This window comes from Sinocyclocheilus rhinocerous, unplaced genomic scaffold, assembly GCF_001515625.1.
Source record: "Sinocyclocheilus rhinocerous isolate Xijiao unplaced genomic scaffold, SAMN03320098_v1.1 scaffold603, whole genome shotgun sequence".
Classification (NCBI taxonomy): domain Eukaryota; kingdom Metazoa; phylum Chordata; class Actinopteri; order Cypriniformes; family Cyprinidae; genus Sinocyclocheilus; species Sinocyclocheilus rhinocerous.
In genome coordinates this window covers 3,627,572-3,634,925 of record NW_015656630.1, presented here as the reverse complement: position 1 = coordinate 3,634,925, position 7,354 = coordinate 3,627,572, and positions in this window count along the sequence as shown.

Genomic DNA, 7,354 nt, shown 5'->3' with positions numbered 1-7,354 from the left:
GTGGAAGCAGAAACACGCTGTTTTTCGGGCCTGTGTCTTTAAATGCAAATGAGCTGCTGCTCCCCGCCCCCTTTTCCAGAATAGAGCTGCGCCATTACAGCTTGGACCTGCTAAAAACATCTGTTTTGGTTCTGATTATCATGTTTATCGCGCTGTAAACATGCGTTTTAAACCATAGGAGTTTAAACTTCTGATATATGGTTTTCTGAGTGCACACAACCGAAACACACGCCTGTTGTCGCTTGCAAAATCAAAATGACGGCGCCGTGGGTGGAAAATGACAGATTAAGGGGCGGTAATACTATAATGAGATCCCTTTGCCACGTCACCAAGGGAGCGAAATCTGACGTGCTCATTTTCTCAGACGCTTGCAGAAAAAGGCTTACAAAAACAAAGTTACTGGGTTAATCTTTTTCACATTTCCTTGGTTGGTAGATGCACCGGAGACCTGATTATAGCACTAAAAACCTGGAAAAGTCAGATTTTCATGATACGTCACCTTTAAGCAAGAACACCCATGGACAAAATATAAGACAAATTTAATTTATTTGGGTGAATACAGTTTACAATATTGCATACATTTAAACTCGTTAACAAGCATTTTAGAAATACAAATTTAACATTTAAAAGTAGCATTTTAATTTAAGTGTATTTAACCGTTCTCTGTAATCACTTTTCACCGAAATAGCGCTAATTCTCGTGCCGGTGATGGACTGCTGTTCACTGGGGGAACTGCGAACCTAGACCTCAGCCTCACGTTTCACTCGTAGCTGAAAGATGCCGTGACTGACTCCAAAACCTGCCATAAACAAACAGTACTGAGATTAGAAAACATATTTAAACGTCAAATTAAATTAAATTCAGTATTATAATGAATAAAATCAGTTTATGCAAGACAAAAACGTTTCCATCATGCGAAACGGCTGCTTCCGCTGGTGACACAGCTGACTGACATCGTCCTTGTATGTTGCGTTGTGTACAATAATATAATTTACAGCACAGTAAAGACTTTATAAATGACATAAAATGTATACAAACCTTTATTTAGCTGAAGAAGTGCACCAAATCGGCGGCGGTGGCGCTGAGAACCACTTTCTCTTGTAGAGGACACAAAAAGCCCACGATCTGACTGTAACTCAGCAGCTGGGTTGTTTCGTCGGAGACAAGCTTAACTGAGCGGTTGGGTAGAAAAAATAACTCGGCATTAAAAATGACAAAGTAGTACAGAAAAACTACCAAGCACCAAGGTATAAAATATTAAAAACAACCCAATAAAATGACCCAACAGGCTGAACACAGCATTTGGGTTGAAAAAATAACCCAGCATTTTTTAGAGTGCAGAAAAACTACCCAGCACCTGGGTAAAAATATTAAAAACAACCAAATAAAATGACCCAACAGGCTGAACCCAGTATTTGGGTTAAAAAAATAACCCAGCATTTTTAGTGTGCATATAGGGAACAGTATTTAGCATTTTTTTGTTTCTCCAGGCATGACGAAGCAGATATTGTCCTCTTTTGGAAGGCCAAATAAAGTAGTTTCGCTTTTACAACGAATCACAGCGCCTTCACGACATGGCAGCGGCAGCAATACTACAGCGAGAATAAAAGTTACGCCTTCTTTCTTTACGTGAACATTTGGGCGGCGTTATGCAAATCTTCCCACATAGTGATGTAGATATGTGGGGGCGTGTTAGAACGAGCCGTTTTAGGTAGGCGTGGCTGACTCTTAACTTTTATAAAGAATATCTCTTTGGATTTGAGACTTTAGTCTTTGCAACTTTACAGATCTTCTTTATGCACCAAGAGCTTGTAACACTCCAAAGAGAAAGGAAAAATTGAAATCGTATCATATGACCCCTTTAATGCTTAAACTCTAGTGATCTGACTGAAAAATGTTTAGTTTCTGTTTACATGTTTTTTATAATACCATCATTTATTTATTACAATAATAAAAACTATTGTGATTATGTATCTTTAATTACGCATTGATATATGAACTATCAGCCAGTAATAAGGATGATGTAAGTGTTACTAAAGTATATGTAAATCACAATACTGGCTCCCGGTTTTTGTTTAGTCAGTTATGAACTCAGTAGCATTGAACAATTTACTGACTGACATTGAGTCTGATTTTTGTGAATCTTTTTGAGTGACAGATGGAAAAAATGTATTCATGATTTAGACATCACAGCTCGCTCTGTGTTCATTGTTGCGTTCAGGAAATTATATCTTACAAATGCACAAATAAAATAACTATTAAACTACTGAAACTAATGAACTATTAGAACATTAAACCATTGACAAAAATGTGTAGTTTTTGTCGCATTCATGACCATTTTTATTATGGTACTCCAAACTTTTATATCCTCGCTAAACTTGAACAACTGAATCCACGATTAGACAGGCAAAGAAAAGGATCAGGACACAGGCAGAACACGATGATCTTGGCTGATTTACACTCTGTCAGCTCTGTGAATTGAACTGGCAATCCTCAGGCCAGCAGCACCCAGGAATAGGCAGAGAGAAGTTATAAAGAATGATGAGATTAAGGATCATTATGGACAATATTCTAGCCAACAGGGATTGAAGCATGATAGAGACTTGAGTGGAAAATAAAATTACATTTGTCACCAGCAATAACGAGATCGTCTCCATTTTTACAGGCGTCCAAGTTCATATTTCCCCGCTTTAGAAGAAAATGAATAAACTCATGTATATTTATTATGAAAAATGACAGAAGCCGTGTCCCTCATTGCTGTCGCCCTAGAGGGAGGAAGCTGCACTTTGGAATAAAGACACTACACATATCGTATGACAAGTCACCTCCGGGTTGAATCTTCCACTCAGTTTATAAGAACAAACAGAGGATTTTCTCTTTTTCTCCCCCCTCCCCCCACCAACAAAGTTTCAATAAAATATGTGTTTGTGGTAGAGTGTTGCTGTTATTCAATAACCAACCGTTGGATCTCCTCTGCTCCTGAAGAACTGCGCGTCTCGTGGGAAAACAGCAGGCTCACTCTGCGACCGCCTCTCTGTGCAGTCTGTCCCTCTGGACGTCATCGCAGACCAGCTGCCCCACTTTCTCATGGTACTCTGGGGGATAATTTGTGCCTGCATTATTTCTTGCCACATGTCTATGCTTTACTGTTTTGAAATCAGTTCGATTGCATGAGCAATAACTGCAGATGACCGAAGGGAGTATTATTCTGGCTCTGCAGGCAGCATGTGGGGGAGCTCTTGAGCTTTGCAGCAGTTCTGTAACGGCAGCCTCGCCGGCAGCAAGTTTCACCGCGCTCATCTCCTCTACCTCCAACCTGTTGCTGGTAATTAAATGATAAATGTCTGCCGTAGAAATAGAAATCATAGATTGTTCCTCCCTCCAATGCGTACAAATGAGGATGCCAAGCTGATGGCTGCTACGCTGTAAATATTGACAGGAAATGCCAGCTGGATAGATTAGTATGTGCTCCTGTCTCTGGTCAATCCTATTATTCTTCAGAGTGGGAAGATGCTATAAATGCAGCTCATTGTTTCTGCAGCTTAGTGCCGCGTTTGAATTCCGCGTGATTCACTCGTCAGAGAATCAGCCACAATCTTCACCCCCAGTTAATTAAAAAGCCACCAAACAGAATGTTCCAGAAAACAGACTGAGGCTTTATACTAGCTGTGTACTGAGGGATCAGTAAGCCGGTGTCCCTTCTCAGTTCAATTGATTTCAAATGTAAACAATCTTTTCCACACAACAGGCATTTTGCTCCGTAATCAGATTTGTCCTGTATTTCATACGATCCTACTGGAAGCGTATGCATCCGCAAATGACATCCATTACTTCCGCTGAGGATCTAATAAGCTCCCTCTCGCTCTCCAGCTTGAACGCTTTACAAGTTTGCAAGGCTTATTTCGCATTATTGGCAAAGTGGCCTTAATGTTTTCACTGCATATTTCATCAAAGCAGCAAATCAAGGATGATAAACTCCTGCCTGAGTTTATAACCCACACCATTTTGATTCATCAACATTAACTGTACCAGCTTACATCCAGCTGATTTGTGTTAGGTAAGTCAGCATGAAAAGGAAGTCGCAATCGTCTTTTCTTCCATATTGTAATGCGTATCCGAGTGAAACGACTTCTCAAACGAGGAAAAATGTTGACAAATGTCCATTGGGAATTGAATGGATCATTGTCTTTTGCTAACTGCTGTGAGAGAGAGAGAAGCAATTATTCTCCTGATTACTGTCCCTTCAGAAAATAATGTTTTTGACGAAGCATTATAAAGGCATACGAATTTTAAAAAGTTTATATTAAATATTAAACACTGCTATATTCCATTAAAAACAACAACAAAAAACCCAGTTTGGTGACTGAATTGATTTTGAGCAAAAATAAAGACGAGGATTCTGCATCGAGTCCTCAGTCAGGCCGTTCCTTCACCACATTAGTTTTAGAGCCAATGCCATGAGCATTTCCGCGAGGCTAAATGCGACTCTCGGGTCCATCTCCGCATCATCCGTAAAGGTCCAGGGCTGCAGGAGCTCATTGGATTGGCAGACTGTAATAGAGCAAACAGGATACATTAAACTGTACTGCTGGTGACACCCCACAGCAAGAGTCTGGCGACGACTGCAGTCATTACTCTTTAAAACTGCTGACCAAAGCCATCACAGCACCCGGGATGTCAGACAACACACAACTCCTACCTGCCAGGAACAGACAGGCAGCAGGAGACAGAAAGATAAAAAGAAAGAGAAATCAAATGAGGTGTGTAACAGGAACCATGGCATAGAGGATCTCAGTCGTGATTCTAGTTCAAGGAGAAAAGATGAAGGAGAATGAATGAGATTAACAGGAGCGATGCATGAAATTGCAATTTTATGGGTTCAGGTTCTCTGTTTTTATGAACACAACCATGACGGATTCAGGTTAATTTCACAGAACTTAGTTAACAGAGTGCCATTTGCCCTTGGGGGGCAGTTAGTTCACTTTTCGGGACACTAATAAATAAAAAAAAAACTTTATTGTTTCACCCCATTAACATTTCATGCAAATCATACCCATAATGCACATTAATACTTTAAGAATGGTAGCTTGGAGTGCCATCAAATGAATTGCATTGTATTTTTAATGTCCATCATAATTCATTTGGCAATTGCACCTGACAGTTTTTTTTTTTAAATATCGCAAATAATACAAATCACAATCAGCTTGAATCATTTTATATATATATATATATATATATATATATATGTGTGTATTTGTTGGATTAAAAACAGCTGATTCTTACCGGATGCAGGAAATCCATTAAAGCCCCATCTTTCTATCACACCCCTCTCTTATGTCATCCTGGGGACAGATTCAGAAAAGCATCCATAATTAATGAATATTCACAAAAGTCATTAAATATGAATGCAGACAATTGCTTTCAAAAGTGGCTCTGATGACCTAAATTTAAACCTCAGCAATATTTAGGATATGGCCTCTCTTGAATGTTGGGGTGTGTAATGTCTTTTTCAAGGCAAACTGTTGGAAAACACAAGCAGAAGCCAAGTACAAATTATGAAGCTTTATCCTGCTTGTTTCTAAATCACATAAAGATTTATTATGTACATCCACATAATGCGCCGTCAGTACCTCCACAGTATTAGTGCAGTTTGCATTCATTAGGCAGCTATCCCAAAATGATGAACACTATTTGACACAAACAGCTCATTAATTTGACCCTGTCAAACATAAGTTTAGCATAAAGTCACTAGGAGACTGTTTTGAAATGCTTGTTTGCACTGCATATGTTAATAGGTCCCATACAACACATTGTAACAGCCTCCTTAGCATCCTGAACCCTCATCTAGAGAAAAAGGTGTATTGCTGTCGAAACACCTTTGTTAACTGAGTTGTTTTTGTGTGTTTGTGTGAGTGGGGGTTGATGTTTATTTTTGTGATGTGGCGGATCAGCAGTTGACTGATGTACAAGCAAAGGAAAATGTCTTTCATTTGCTACACTTGAGCTGCAGTATGTTGAGTATATTCTGACGTTCTCTATTCTGTGCGCAGAGAGAAAATTTATTATTTTGATTTCACCTCTACAATAGTGAATTGGCTGGACTGAAATAAAGGCCATGGCAAACACAGGTGCAATCAACAGTTTGAAGTGAATTTTACACATTATAAAATATTCTGTTTTTGTGAAGAGTGAATGGTTCGGACTCCCATAGGACGAAGACTGTTCTCATAATAGTTTTCTATTAAAAAGTGTTTTAATCATGTATGGTGTGATTCACTATGATGAAATGAAGTGATCCATGGTGTTTCACCAAACATTGGAAAGAATCCTTGCACTCACTGGCTACCGTCTCTTTAGATATTGTCTGGTGATGTGAAGATGAAAATCAGACTAAAATTAGACTCCCATTTTATTGGTTAAGACAATGAAAAAATCAATACCTGTGTGGTTGAAGAAGCAGAAAAGGTCTGTTGACAGAAGAAAGAGGACAAAAAACAAGCGTAACAGTACAGCAAACACAAGGTGGAAAGATTTATTGACAGAAAATCCTGATTAGTGATTCCCAAGTTGATAATTATTGGGTAATTTACATGAAAACTCAAGAGACAATATTTGCTGAACCATGTCAATAAATGGCAGTGCAGCATCTAACACCACTGTGGTATCGGTACTCAAAGTACACAAAGAACAGTGATGCTAAAGCTAGCTAAAGTACTATTAAAATCTGCACAAACCTTCTTCAACATCAACTAGTCGATGCATACAATGAACATACAACATGTTTAGTTAATTGCTCTCAATGGATGATTCCATTTACTGATTCAGTGACTATTGATTTGCTCTCTCTGTGAAGCACTGACATTGAGACAATAGCCTTTCTGATGGATGGATCGATGGACTGGTTAGTTGGATGGATCGATGAAAAGATGGTTGATTGATAGACCAATTGAAGACATTACAAGACAAGGATTAGGTCAGCCAAAATTTTTTTTTTTTTTCATTTAAATTTATTTATCCTCATGTTGTTCCGAACCTGTACTTACTTTCTTCCCTCCAACGCAAAATGACAAAGGTACCTTTTTTCCATCCAAATACAATGAATAGTGACTGGACCTTTCAAACTGAAAAAAGACACAAAAGCATAAAAGAATAAATAAAGCAAACCAAATGACTCATGTATTATATTCCAAGTCATGCAGTTTTGTGGCATAAACAGAACAATTTTTAAGTTGTTAGTCACTGATGCTCTTTCCCTCATTGAGTCATTGGAGTGAACGGAATTTGAATTCAGTTCTTTTTGATTGTTTTGTCTTTATTCACTTTCAGTGTATTCAAAAGAGTGACCAGGATATAT